This window comes from Culex pipiens, chromosome 1 (assembly GCF_016801865.2).
Source record: "Culex pipiens pallens isolate TS chromosome 1, TS_CPP_V2, whole genome shotgun sequence".
Taxonomy (NCBI): domain Eukaryota; kingdom Metazoa; phylum Arthropoda; class Insecta; order Diptera; family Culicidae; genus Culex; species Culex pipiens.
In genome coordinates this window covers 69,652,331-69,666,113 of record NC_068937.1, presented here as the reverse complement: position 1 = coordinate 69,666,113, position 13,783 = coordinate 69,652,331, and the positions used below count along the sequence as shown (strand labels likewise).

The 13,783-nt window shown below is 49.8% G+C and overlaps 1 protein-coding gene across 1 annotated transcript in view; it reads left to right on the top strand.

The window, feature by feature from the left end:
- The window catches only part of LOC120431529 (glutamate [NMDA] receptor subunit 1), a 42,415-nt gene that overhangs the window by 27,594 nt on the left and 1,038 nt on the right, over positions 1–13,783 (top strand). The window lies entirely within an intron of this gene.

The window sequence follows — 13,783 nt, the reverse complement described above, 5'->3', positions numbered from 1 at the left end:
AACCAGGGCGTGTTCGTCGAGGACGTGCCAGGAGTGCGGACGAAAGCACCACACGTTGCTCCACACCGAGGACACGTCAAGCCAGACCTCCAGCAGTGCGACTCCCACGAAACCAGCAGAGGTCACGACACCAGTCGTGAAGTCCGGAAACCAGGTGACCAGCACCCCAGCAGGAACGTCTACGACGCTGTGCGCAAGTGCTGTTAGTGCCGACAGCAAACGCTCTTCTCGACTGCCGTTGGCTTGGTCGACGGCGTGGGCAGCACTCCCTACCCGTGCCGAGTGCTGATGGATTCTGCCTCGCAGATGAACTTCGTGACGGACCGTTTCGCCAACCTCCTCTCGCTAAGAACGACTCGCGCTGACTTCACGGTCAGTGGCCTGAACGGCAATAAAACTCGAATTTGCCGTAAGCTGTGAACGACGGTCAAGTCTCGCCTCGGAGACTTTTGGATCTGCTGGTAACCCCCCGGATCACCGGTGACCTGCCGGTGAAATCTTTTGATGTCACGAACTGGCCCATCACGAACGAGATGGCGCTGGCCGACCCGACGTTCAACAGGCGAGGACGCGTCGACATGCTGATCGGCGCCGAATACTTCTGGACTCTGCTGGAGGATGACCGACTCGAGCTCGGCCCGAACCTGCCAGTGCTGAGAAACACGAAACTGGGATGGATCGCTGGAGGAGTGGTCGCTAGCGACGCACCGGTCGTCGCGCGTACTTTTTGCCAGACCGCAGACGACGAGCCGCTCATCGAGCTGCTGAAGAGCTTCTACAAGGTGGAGGCCTGTGACGAGTTTCGCCCATCGGCGACGGCTGATGACGAGGTGTGTCTGGAGCACTTCCGGCGCACACACGAACGAAACGAGGAAGGACGGTACGTTGTGCGGCACCCCTTTAACGAGCGGAAGCTGGAGCTGGGCGATTCACGGGAGATGGCGCTGCGGCGCTTTCTTGCGCTCGAACGGAAGCTGGACAAGCAACCGGAACTGAAGGAGCAGTACTCGCAGTTCATCCGGGAGTATGCGCAGCTCGGGCACATGCGAGAGATCGAGGAGAAGCCAAACGAAGATCCGGGAGCAGGTTTCTACTTGCCACACCACTGTGTGCTGAGGCCCACCAGTACGACGACGAAACTGCGAGTCGTATTCAACGGGTTAGCGAGGACATCGAACGGCGTCTCGATCAACGACGTTCTGATGACTGGGCCAACAGTGCAGAACGACCTCACCGCGATTCTGCTCCACTTCCGGGGATTCCAGTATGTCTTTACGCTGGACATTCCCAAGATGTTTCGCCAGGTGGGCGTGCATCCCGAAGAAACGAAGTACCAGCGCATTTTCTGGCGGTACGATCGGAACGATCTGCTGAGCGTCTGGGAACTGCAGACTGTGACGTACGGCCTGCGACCCTCGCCGTTCCAGGCGACAATGGCGCTCAAGCAAGCTGCGGAAGTCGTTGAGAAGGGGACATACATGGACGACATCCTGACGGGTGCCGATACGCTAGAAGAAGCTTGCGAGCTGCAACGAGAAGTGACGGGTCTGCTGGCGAAGGCCTGCTTCGGCGCTCACAAGTGGTGCGCGAACCATTCCGACATTGTGCGCGCAGTCCCCGAAGAGCTGCGAGGAAACTCGTTCGAAGTCACCGACGACAACGCGAAGACAACCGTGAAGACGCTGGGCGTAACCTGGAACCCTTTCGATTACTGGTTCTCTGTGTCGGTGCCTGATTTCGACGAAGTGGACGAGATGACCCGGAGGAACCTCTTGAGTCAGCTGGCCAAGATATTCGACCCGCTGGGATTCTTTGGCCCTGTGATCACCTACGCGAAGCTGATCCTGCGAGAGGTCGGCGAGTTGCAGATTGAGTGGGACGACCCGGTTCCACCTGACGTCGGCTCAAAGTGGCGGAACATCCGCATCGAAATGACCGCTCTGAGGGAGGTGCGGTTGCCAAGGTGGATCTCTTGGAAGGGAGCACTCAAGTTGGAGCTGCACGGATACGCCGACGCGTCCGACCTGGCGTACGGGGCTTGTCTGCACGTGGAGGGCTTCTTCGCCGACGGGAAAACCGAGATGCGACTCATCTACAGCAAGTCTCGCATCCTACCGAAGAAGCGCAAGGCGAAAGAAAAGGCCATCTCGACCCCGCGAGCCGAGCTACTGCTGCTCGCAAGGATGGTAGTCAAGTTTCTGAGCGCGACGGAACTGAAGTTTGCTGCGGTCCACCTCTGGAGCGATTCGAAGATTGTGCTCGCGTGGCTCAGGAAACTCCCGCATCTGCTGCAGACATTCTTCTCGAATCGGGTGAGCGAGATTCAGCGGTTGACGGAAAACTTCTTTTTGCACTACATTCCGTCAGAAGAGAACCCGGCCGACCTGATCTCGAGAGGAGTTCGCCCGAAGAAGCTGATGACGTCCAAGAAGTGGTGGCGGGGCCCGCCACGCACCCCCGTTGTCGAGACTAGAGACGAACTCGAGATTCCGGACGAGGAGCTGCCGGAGATGCGAGCCGGTGTTGCACTGGCGATGACTGTTCCTGTTGAACGATTCCCGATGTTTGACAAGGTGAGCAGTTTTACAGAAGTCGTTCGTAACATGGCCTACTTGATGCGCTTCGCGAAGTACGTCATGTCCAAGAAGAAAGAGCTGGTGAAGGGATTTCTTACTGCCAAGGAGACGCGAGCTGCAACGCTCGTGATCGTGCGACTGGTCCAGCGTGAAACGTTCCAACCAGAGATTCTCGCGCTGATGGACGGCGCGGAAACGAAACACCGGCTGTGCGGACTGAATGCGTTCTTGGACTCCGAGGACGGCATATTGCGAGTTGGAGGGCGGATCAAGCGAGCCGTTATTCCGTACGATAGCCGTCACCAGATGCTGCTGCCAGCCAAACACCCGATCACCGAAGCTCTCGTCCGAGAGCTGCACCTGGACAACCTGCACATCGGCCAGAAGGGGCTGCTTGCGATCGTCCGACAGCGCTACTGGCCACTGAACGTCAAGAACACGATCCGCAAGGTAATCCGGAACTGCGTAAGGTGCTTCAAGGCGAACCCACTGAAGACGACGCAGATGATGGGTGATCTGCAAACAAAAAAATATTTCCGAATGTTACATCATTTATGATGTAACACTTTTGCACGTCATTAAACATTTAAATTTAAATGCAATTTGATGTAAATTTGCAACAAATTATACGTAAAAATATGATTTTACGTATGATTCAACCGTTTACGTCGAATCTCAAGTTTACATCAACTGAGTTAACATGTGATTCATTTTTTCCGTGTCGAGTAAATTCACATATTTTTTTCTGTGTGCCATCGTACCGCATTCAACCTGCTCCGGTCTTCTCGACCATCGGAGTGAACAACGCCGGACCTTTTTGGATTAAGTCGTCTTCCGCAACTCGCAAGCCGCAGGTCACGAAGGCCTACGTGAGTCTCTTTGTGTGTATGCAGACCCGTGCCATACACCTCGAGCTGGTTTCCGACCTGACGACGGACGCGTTTCTGGCGGCCTTGAGACGCTTCACAAGCCGACGTGGATGTCCGAGAACGATGCGGTCGGACAACGCAACGAACTTCGCGGGAGCCAAGAACGAGCTGAACGAGCTGTGGCGGCTGCTCCAGGATCAGCGCGCCACCAAGAAGATCGCCAGCTACTGCACCGACAAGGGGATTGAATGGTCGTTCATTCTGCCGCGAAGCCCGCACTTCGGCGGCATTTGGGAGGCCGGCGTGAAGCAGGTCAAGCACCATCTCAAGAGGATCGTCGGTGACCGGAAGCTGTCGTACGAAGAGCTGTACACGACGTTAACGCAGATTGAAGCTGTGCTGAACTCTCGGCCCCTCGCGCCGGTTTCAGATGACCCCAACGATTACACAGCTATCACTCCTGCACACTTCCTCATCGGGCGCCTCCCCGTGGCTGAGCCGGACTACACCGACCTGAAGGAGAATCGGCTCTCGAGATGGCAGCTGGTGCAAACCATGCTGCAGCATTTTTGGAAACGCTGGACGGCTGAGTATTTACCTGAACTACAGCAACGAACGAAGTGGTTGAAGACGGAGCAGATCAAGGAGGGCTCGCTGGTGCTGCTGGTTGACCACAACGCACCGCCACTGCAGTGGCCACTCGGTCGGATTGTGGCAACCCACCCGGGAGACGACGGCGGGACACGCGTTGTCACGGTGAAGACAGCCAATGGAGGAGAGTTCAAGCGGGCGGTCACAGAGATCTGTCTGTTGCCGCTGGAGTAGGAGATTTGAAATCGTCATTTCAACGCCGGGGAGGATGTTAGGTGACTTGCGCACCCCTAGCGCGCAACGCAACGACGAGCTTGTGGCACACCCTGTGCTGCAGCGGCCAGAGAGAGGGAGAGAGAACACACACACTAGTTTAGTTTTTGAGCCGATCAAATAAAAACAGTTAAGCTCCATTTTCAAGAGAAGAAAGACGCGTTATTGCTTAACTTTGAAAAGACCGATTTAAAAACCGTTCCGCGCGAATCCGAATCTACCCGTGAAAAAGTTACAGTCCACTAGATCGCAAGGGACAAATACCATGAAATCATACCAAAAAACTGTATGGGGAAGACTAAAGCAATACCAAAACGTGCCATTCCAAGGGCAAATGAATACCAGACAAAAAACAACTTTCCGGGTAAATAAAAATCTCATTGGACAAAAAACAATGAAAATTCTCTATAGGATTACAGCGGGAATTCGATTTGGCTAATGGGATTGCAATGAGAAATGGGTATAATTTTGATGCTATATTTAAATCCTTCGAACAGGCAGGAAAACGAAGTCTTTCTTGAAGAGCCAAAAAATATCAGGTAAAGAAAACTAGAGAACTACTGGAATCGAACTCATGACAGGTAAGGTGCAGACACCATTTTAGCTACCCGTTTACCAACTGAGCTATCAACGCTTGTTGAAAACGAGTTGCTGCTGCATCAACATGTTTTAGCTGCAGGCAAAAATATCAGGAAATTCAAAGAAAGAGAAACAAACTAAACCAGAAAGAGTAAGGCTATAGCCCAGGCAGCGTGGCATTTTTCGTGGGATTTTCGAGGATGCATGATTCCAACTGAATAGGATTCAACACAAATCCAATATTAAAAGGATTTTAGAACGAAGTTCGAATACCACATGCATACCCATATTTTGGTATTGAAAGAGTTATTTTATCAAATTAACAAAGATTGACATTTTTTTAAGTTTATTGATTATGACGAAAAAGACACACAATGTTACGTAAAATCCATTACAAAATTTTAATTTTTTCACGTTTAACCTATTGTTGTCGTAAATGTTTTTCTTATCATTTTCAAATGTATCAGCATACTTTTAAGAATGTTAAACATCATTTAAATTAGTTTTTTTATGAATCACCTTTATATTAAAATATTTTTAGTTAAAATACCTTTACAATACCAATGTATGGTATTCCCTAATTTATAAAGATCATTAAATGACTTTTTTAGACCAAAATAAAATAGTTGGCTTTAATTTGGAGTAGATTTGCGTTTTTAAGTATGTAAGTAAGTAACAGTATGTTAAAATTCTACATTTTCTTAAAATTTGCTCAATAAGAAAACAATACCATAATTTGGTATAATACTACAGATTGGTATTAAAATTCACTTAAGACATTTTTTCAAGGGCTCGCGAAAACCAAAATTTGGTATTGATACCATTGAATGGCATTCTTTAGCTATTTCAAATCTGCCGATCCTGCTGGTGAGGACCGCCTCTTTTTCTTGCCGTGAGGTATTTTTGCACTTTTAAAGCACTTTTCAGGAGCTAATATCCAGGAGTACCTCACTGATCGGTGGTCCACAAAGAAATCAACAAAACAGGTTAATTTTGCGGGCATTTCAGGGCATGACCCCTCACGGGGTCTTTTTTCGAAGGGTAGTATTTTTTGAGAAATACACTCAACCCCCTGGTGGTTGGTCACTTTTTCGTTTGACACTTTTTTAGTTTGTACCCCGTTGGTTGGTCAAAGTCAAACTAAAAAGTGACGAACTGTCACTTTTTACACGGCGCTCACGCACACTATCAAAACAAACGTTTGGTAGTGTGTGTGAACTCCGTGTAAAATGGGTGTCAAACTAAAAAGTGACCCCGTTAGTTTGACAACAGTAGGTGTCAAACCATCGGGGTTTGAGTGTAGCAAGAAAACTATCATATAGATATGAAAGTGCGTGAAAAATCAACTTTTTTTACTAAAACTGCGATAACTTAAAAATTTCAGCGATGACCTTTACATGTTAGGGTACAAAAAATTTTGGTACCCTAACGCAACTTTTTTTTTCACCCTAATGGCCAAACAAATAATACTGGTCTAATTATTTTGGCCAAGCCCGAGCATGGGTAAATAACAAGGGAAACGCAAAATAATACCATTCAATGGTATCAATACCAAATTTTGGTTTTCGCGAGCCCTTGAAAAAATGTCTAAAGTGTAAGTTAATACCAACCTGTGGTATTATACCAAATTTTGGTATTGTTTTGTTATTGGGCAAATTTTAAGAAAGTGTCGAATTTTGTCTTACTGTTACTTACTTATATTCTTTAAAACGCAAATCTACTCCAAATCAAAGCCAACTATTTTATTTTGGTCTAAAAAAGTCATTTAAAGATCTTTATAAATTAGGGAATACCATACATTGGTATTGTAAAGGTATTTTAAACAAAACTATTATAAAATAAAGGTGATTCATAAAAATCTATTTCAAATGATGTTTAACATTCTTAAAAGTATGCTGATACATTTGAAAATGATAAGAAAAACATTTATATATTTAGACGATTTATTTTACGACAACAATAGGTTTAACGTGAATAATTCAAAATTTTAGAATGGATTTTACTTAACATTGTGTGCCTTTTTCATCATAATCGATAAACTCAAAAAAAATAATGTCAATCTTTGTTAATTTGATAAAATAACTCTTACAATACCAAAATGTTGGTATGCATGTGGTATTCGAACATCGTTCTTAAATCTTTTTAATATTGGATTTGTGTTGAATCCTATTCAGTTGGAATCATGCATCCTCGAAAATCCCTCGAAAAATGCCACGCTGCCTGGGCTATAGCCTTTCTCGTTCTGCTTTAGTTTGTTTCTCTTTCTTTGAATTTCCTGATATTTTTGCCTGCAGCTAAAACATGTTGATGCAGCAGCAGCTCGTTTTCAACAAGCCTTGATAGCTCAGTTGGTAAACGGGTAGCTAAAATGGTGTCTGCACATTACCTGCCATGAGTTCGATTCCAGTATTCCTCTAGTTTTCTTTACCTGATATTTTTTGGCTCTCCAAAGCAAGACTTAGTTTTCCTGCCTGTTCGAAGGATTTAAATATAGCATCAAAATTCTACCCATTTCTCATTGCAATCCCATTAGCTAAATTGAATTCCCGCTGTAATCCTATAGAGAATTCTCATTATTTTTTGTCCAATGAGATTTTTATTTACCCGCAAAGTTTTTATTTGTCTGGTATTCATTTGCCCTTGGAATGGCACGTTTTGGTATTGCTTTGGTCTTCCCCATACAGTTTTTTGGTATGATTTCATGGTATTATACCATCTATTACTGGGCAACCAAGGGCACATTTTGGTATTTGTTATTATGCCAAGTAATACCAAAATATGGTATTCCCGTGTTATTTACCCCTGCTCGGGAGGAACCCCCAGAAAAATTTTGAGCCCGATCGGAGATTTTTTTTTTGGTTTAGGCTCTTTTCAAATAGAATTGCTGATCTATAACATGGACATGATTTATGGTTCAGATCATATCATTTCTTATGGGAAATGATGCAGGGAACATTTTTCCTGAAGCACGCAAAGTGATTGAAAATAAGGGGAAAAAGCTATGAAGGTTTTTTTTTTAAATTTAGGAGATTTTCTGATAAAATTGCACACCCCTTTCCCAAAAACCGCAATGGTTTTGATAGTCAGATTATTATTTTGATGAATTCTTTTTTGAGAAATGTTTCTGGGCCCATTGAGTAAACGAATCACTACAGAAAAATTTAATTGGTTGGGTTTATGCTCAACTGTTTTTATCTAATTGAGTATCTGGAGTTGCTTGCTCACTTTTATTTGAGCTATTTATTACTTTGGAACAGTCAAAAACACTTTATGATAGCTGTACGAGCTGGTGGCTCGCTTCAAAGTTGTCTCCGGAAGCCCCGGAGTCCCGTGGATGGATCCTACCGTGAATTCAGAGGCTAGCGGCAATGGTGTAGTCCTCAGCGATGGCGGCTTTCGGAGGTACACAGAAACTCGCGAATCGCGATGGCGCGGAGTAAATTTTCAGGAGCAAAAACGTGGTGCGACTGCACTGTTGCGCGATAGGTTTTCAATTCCCGTTTATTTATGCAAAATAACACTTACGAACTACTATTTACATTCCTTACATTCTTACGAGCTAGGTGTGAGTGTAGTAGTGTGTTATGTTGTATTTGATGTGTATAGTGTTATCTACGTGCGCATGTATTGCGTGTACGTACACGAAAAAAAGTGAGGTTAAATTTTGTACCAGCCAGCAAAACAAATGGTGTGCTAGTGTGTGTGAGATCGGGCTAAGATAGCTCTATTGGCCAAGACGTGTTTTGTGTTAGTGTGCGTGAGTGTGACTTAAGATTAGGGTGGTTCAATTACATGTCATTTTGTTTCACTTTTTACTTTCTTCATTGCTATGGCAACACTGTCCATAGCGAGACGCCGCACCAACACACTCAACGTTGTGCGGTTGGCACACCTTGCGAGGTGACAGCTTTGGCTAAAGCGAGCAACGAAAAAGCAAAGCCACGTTTTGTAAACGCTCTTACTTAAAATTAGTTTCTAGACTTAAAATAAACTCTAATGTTAGTCTCTAACTCGCGTTTGTTATTAGCGAAAGACATAACATTGTTTGGCGACGAGGATTAGTTCGGTTTGAAGTAGTTCGTGGCGTTTTCGGGTTTTCGCGTTCGAGCGGGGTTTCTAACCTCAAAATGCCCCCGAAGGTGACGCCGAAGAAGGACGGGCCGCAGCAGCAGCCGGATCTCACGGCGATTCTGGCGCAGCTCACCGCCTACTTGGAGAACCAGTCCAAAACCCAGGAGGCTCTCCTCGAGCAGCTCTCCAAGCCGAAGGACAACGAGTTCCTGATGGAAACACTTTCCAACACCATCCCGGAATTTGTTTACGACCCCCAAGGCGGACTGGTCTTCGACAAGTGGTACTCCCGGCACGAGGAGGCCTTCAACAAGGGCGGGGAGAAGCTGGAGGAAGCGGACAAAGTGCGGCTGCTCGTGCGGAAGCTGTCCTCGGTGGATCACGACCGCTACGTGAACTACATCCTACCGGAGAACCCACCGGACAGATCGTTCCAGGACACGGTGGACACGCTGAAGGAGATGTTCGGGCACCAAACGTCCGTGTTCTTCCGGCGCTACCAGTGTCTGCAGACGACCAAGCGGAATGCGGAGGATTTCGTCACGTACGCCAGTACCGTCAACCGAGCGTGCGAGGATTTCAACATCCGGACGATCACCTCCGACCAGTTCAAGTGCCTGGTTTTTGTCGCTGGTCTGCAGTCGGAGCGGTACAAGGACATCCGGACCCGGTTGCTGGCGAAGATGGAAGGCGAGACGGCGGAGCACCCGATGACTCTCAAGAAGCTGTTATTGGAGTGCCAGCATTTGGACAACCTCAAACACGACACTGCTGTTATTGAGGGACCGAAGCCGGCCGTCAAAGCGGTCCAGCAGGATCGCAGCGGCTTTCGCGAGTCGGGCAAACCGGAACGGAAGTTCGAGAACAGGAATCCGGCCAAGGCAACCCCACGACGTCCGTGCTGGCAGTGCGGGCAGATGCACTTTGTTGCAGACTGCTCGTACACGAAACACACCTGCAAGACGTGCGGCAAAGTGGGACACAAGGAAGGATACTGTGCTTGCTGCTCCAAACCCTCCGGTTCCGGAGAAGGTGCATCACACACAGCACCCGGAGGCGGCAAGAAGAAGCACAAAAAGAAGCGGGCCGACGGCGGGGGATACTCAAACGGTGTGTACGCTGTCAACAAGGAAGGTGTCGTCGGACGGCGCAAGTTCGTGGAAGTTCTGATCAACAACGAACCGATCGAACTCCAGCTCGACTGCGGATCGGACTACACCATCATCTCGACGGATTCACTTCCCCTGCTCGGCAACCCAGAAACCATTCCGACGGAACTGTGGGTGGCCACAGCCTCAGGCAAACCCCTTCCGCTGGAATTGGAGTTCGAGTGTGACGTCACGTTCCGCGGGACCACCAAGCGTTCCGTGTGCTACGTCACTCCTGTGCGCGGTTTCAAGGTTCTTGGGAGCGACCTGATGGAAGCTTTCGGGCTATACGACATTCCGATCAACGACTTCTGCAAGCAACTCACAACTGCGGAGGACTCGTTGGCATGTGGTGCCGCGCTGAAGGCGAAATTTCCGGCGGTGTTCCAGGAAGAACTCGGACGGTGCACGAAAACGAAAATCCAGCTGTTCCTGATCGACGGGGCGAAGCCGGTCTTCAAGCCTAAGCGGCCAGTGCCGTTCCACTCGCAGCGGCTGGTCGAGAAGGAGCTCAACCGATTGCAGAACATGGGAGTGCTGGAGCCGGTCGACTACTCGGACTGGGCGGCACCCATCGTGGCAGTTCGGAAGGCGCAGCGCGACGCAGACGGAGATCCGGTGGTCCGCATTTGCGCGGATTACTCGACCGGGTTGAACGCTGTGCTGGAGGCGAACAAGTATCCTCTTCCTACCCCAGACGACATCTTCGCAAAGCTGGCTGGCAGCAAGTTCTTCAGCGTGATTGACCTGTCGGACGCTTATCTGCAGATGGAGGTAGAGGAGGAGTCGCAGAAGCTGTTGACTATGAACACACACAAGGGGCTGTTCAAGGTCAAGCGTCTGCCGCCGGGAGTGAAACCCGCTCCTGGAGCCTTCCAGAAGGTCGTTGACAACATGCTCGCCGGCCAGGAAGGAGCGGCGTCGTTCCTCGACGACGTGCTGGTGTTCGGCCGAACGCGCGCTGAGCACGACCGGAACTTGGAGCAAACACTGCAGCGGATCCAAGATTTCGGTTTCCGGCTCAAGATCGAGAAGTGCAAGTTCTACATGACGGAGGTGAAGTACCTGGGCCACATCATCAACCAAAACGGAATCCGCACCGACCCGGGGAAAGTGTCTGCCATCTCGCAGATGCCACCGCCGAAGAACCTCACCGAGCTGCGTTCGTTCTTGGGCGCGGTCAACTACTACGCGAAGTTCATCAAGGAGATGCACCAGCTGCGTAGGCCACTCGATCTGCTGCTGAAGAAGGACGCAAAGTGGGCCTGGTCGGACGACTGCCAACGATCGTTCGAGCGCTTCAAGGAGCTGCTCAAGTCTGACCTGATGCTGACCCACTACAACCCGACGCTGGACATTATCGTGGCCGCTGACGCTTCGCAAACCGGAATCGGCGCCACAATCCGACATCGTTTCCCTGACGGTTCGGAGAAGATAATCCAGCACGCATCAAGATCGTTGACACCTGCGGAGCAAGCGTACGGGCAGATCGACAAGGAAGCTCTGGCGCTCGTCTACGCTGTCACGAAGTTTCACCGGATGCTGCTGGGACGACGATTCGTTCTGGAGACAGACCACCAGCCTCTGCTCCGCATCTTCGGGTCACACAAGGGGATTCCGACGCACACGTCCAACCGACTGCAACGACTGGGACTCGTTCTGTTGTGCTACAACTTTGGCATCGACTACGTCTTCACGGCGAACTTCGGGTACGCGGATGTACTCTCCAGACTCATCGATTCGGCGGCCAAGCCGGAGGAGGAGTACGTTATCGCCGCTCTGTACCTCGAGGACGACATGTCGGCGGTCTTGGAAGACTCCGTTGGCAACACACCTGTCACTTCCAAGATGATCGCCGCTGCTACCGCCCGGGACAAGGTGCTCAAGAAAGTGGTCCAGTACTTGGAAGGTGAGTGGCCGGCCAGCGCAAGCGAAATCGACAACCTGGACGTGAAGGCGTTCTACCACCGGAAGGAGAGCCTGGCACTGACTCAGGGCTGCATTCTTTTCGGCCAGCGAGTGGTGGTGCCGGAGACCTACCGAAAGCGGATCCTGCAACGCCTGCACCACGGTCACCCGGGCATGGTCCGGATGAAGAGTCTGGCTCGGAGTTTCGTCTACTGGCCGCACATCGACAAGCAGGTGGAGGACACGGTGAAGCAGTGCGCGGACTGTGCTGCAGCTGCAAAATCTCCCCCACACTCTCCACCAGAAGCTTGGCCAACACCAGCGGGACCATGGCAACGTATTCACATTGATTACGCGGGCCCGATCGATGGTCTCTACTTTCTCATCATCGTGGACGCTTTCTCGCGATGGCCTGAGATCTACCCGACGACGACCACGACCGCTAGGGCCACGATCCAGTTTCTTCGAAGCACGTTCGCACGCCTTGGCCTACCGATGGTGCTCGTGTCGGACAACGCTGCTCAGTTCACTTGCGACGAGTTTGAGTCCTACTGCAAAGCGAACGGAATCACCCACATCCTCACCGCGCCCTACCATCCGCAATCGAACGGGCAAGCGGAACGCTTTGTGGACACCGTCAAGCGAGGAATGAAGAAAATCAACAAGGGAGAGCCACTGCAGGAGACACTCGACGTGTTTCTGGCAACGTACAGGTCGACGCCGAGCGGAACAACCGAGCAGAAGTCACCAAGTGAACTGCTGTTTGACGTCAAATGCGCACCACACTCGACCTACTGCGACCACCACCAACACCGGTTGCTGAGATGAAGACGACTGCTGAGAACGACCAGAGACGAGAATTTGCACCTGGCGACTTGGTGTATGCGAAGGTGCACAAGCGGAACGACTGGTACTGGGAGGCAGGAAAGGTCATCGAAAGGCTCGGCTCGGTGAACTACAACGTGTGGTTGGACGGCCAACGTTCGGGGCTGATCCGGTCGCATATCAACCAGCTTCGTCCACGGCACGAGTCAGCGGATTCGCAGGCGCGCGGTCGCGCTGTTAACCTTCCGCTGGACATTCTCCTGGGCGAGTTTGGGTTCGCTAAACCAACAACCGAGGACGTCACGCAAGCAGCTGTGGTGGAACCGGAAGGCGCGAACCAACCAGGAATCACCGAGCAACCTGGCAACAACGATGGACCGGAACCAGCTGTGATCCAACGGCCGATCCGGCGGGCTTCGACGGGAAGTATTCCGCCGAGTTGCGTTCCCGTGCCGACGACGACGATCACCAGGAGTGGACGCGAGATTCGGCTGCCGCCGAGGTTTGATTACTACGTGATATCTTAAAGAGGGAGATGCTATGGCAACACTGTCCATAGCGAGACGCCGCACCAACACACTCAACGTTGTGCGGTTGGCACACCTTGCGAGGTGACAGCTTTGGCTAAAGCGAGCAACGAAAAAGCAAAGCCACGTTTTGTAAACGCTCTTACTTAAAATTAGTTTCTAGACTTAAAATAAACTCTAATGTTAGTCTCTAACTCGCGTTTGTTATTAGCGAAAGACATAACATTCATGTAAATTTGTTTGTTTGATATTGCTTCAGTGTTGTCATAAGTCGTTACTCGTGCTGTCGTCTGGTGTCTTGAAGAGCTGCGCTCGTACAATAGCTGTAATTCATGATCAAAGTGCTGATAGGCCGATAATAGAAATAGGCTGAGAAAGGGTATAGTTCCTCTACCATCGCATGGTTTTTATTTCTG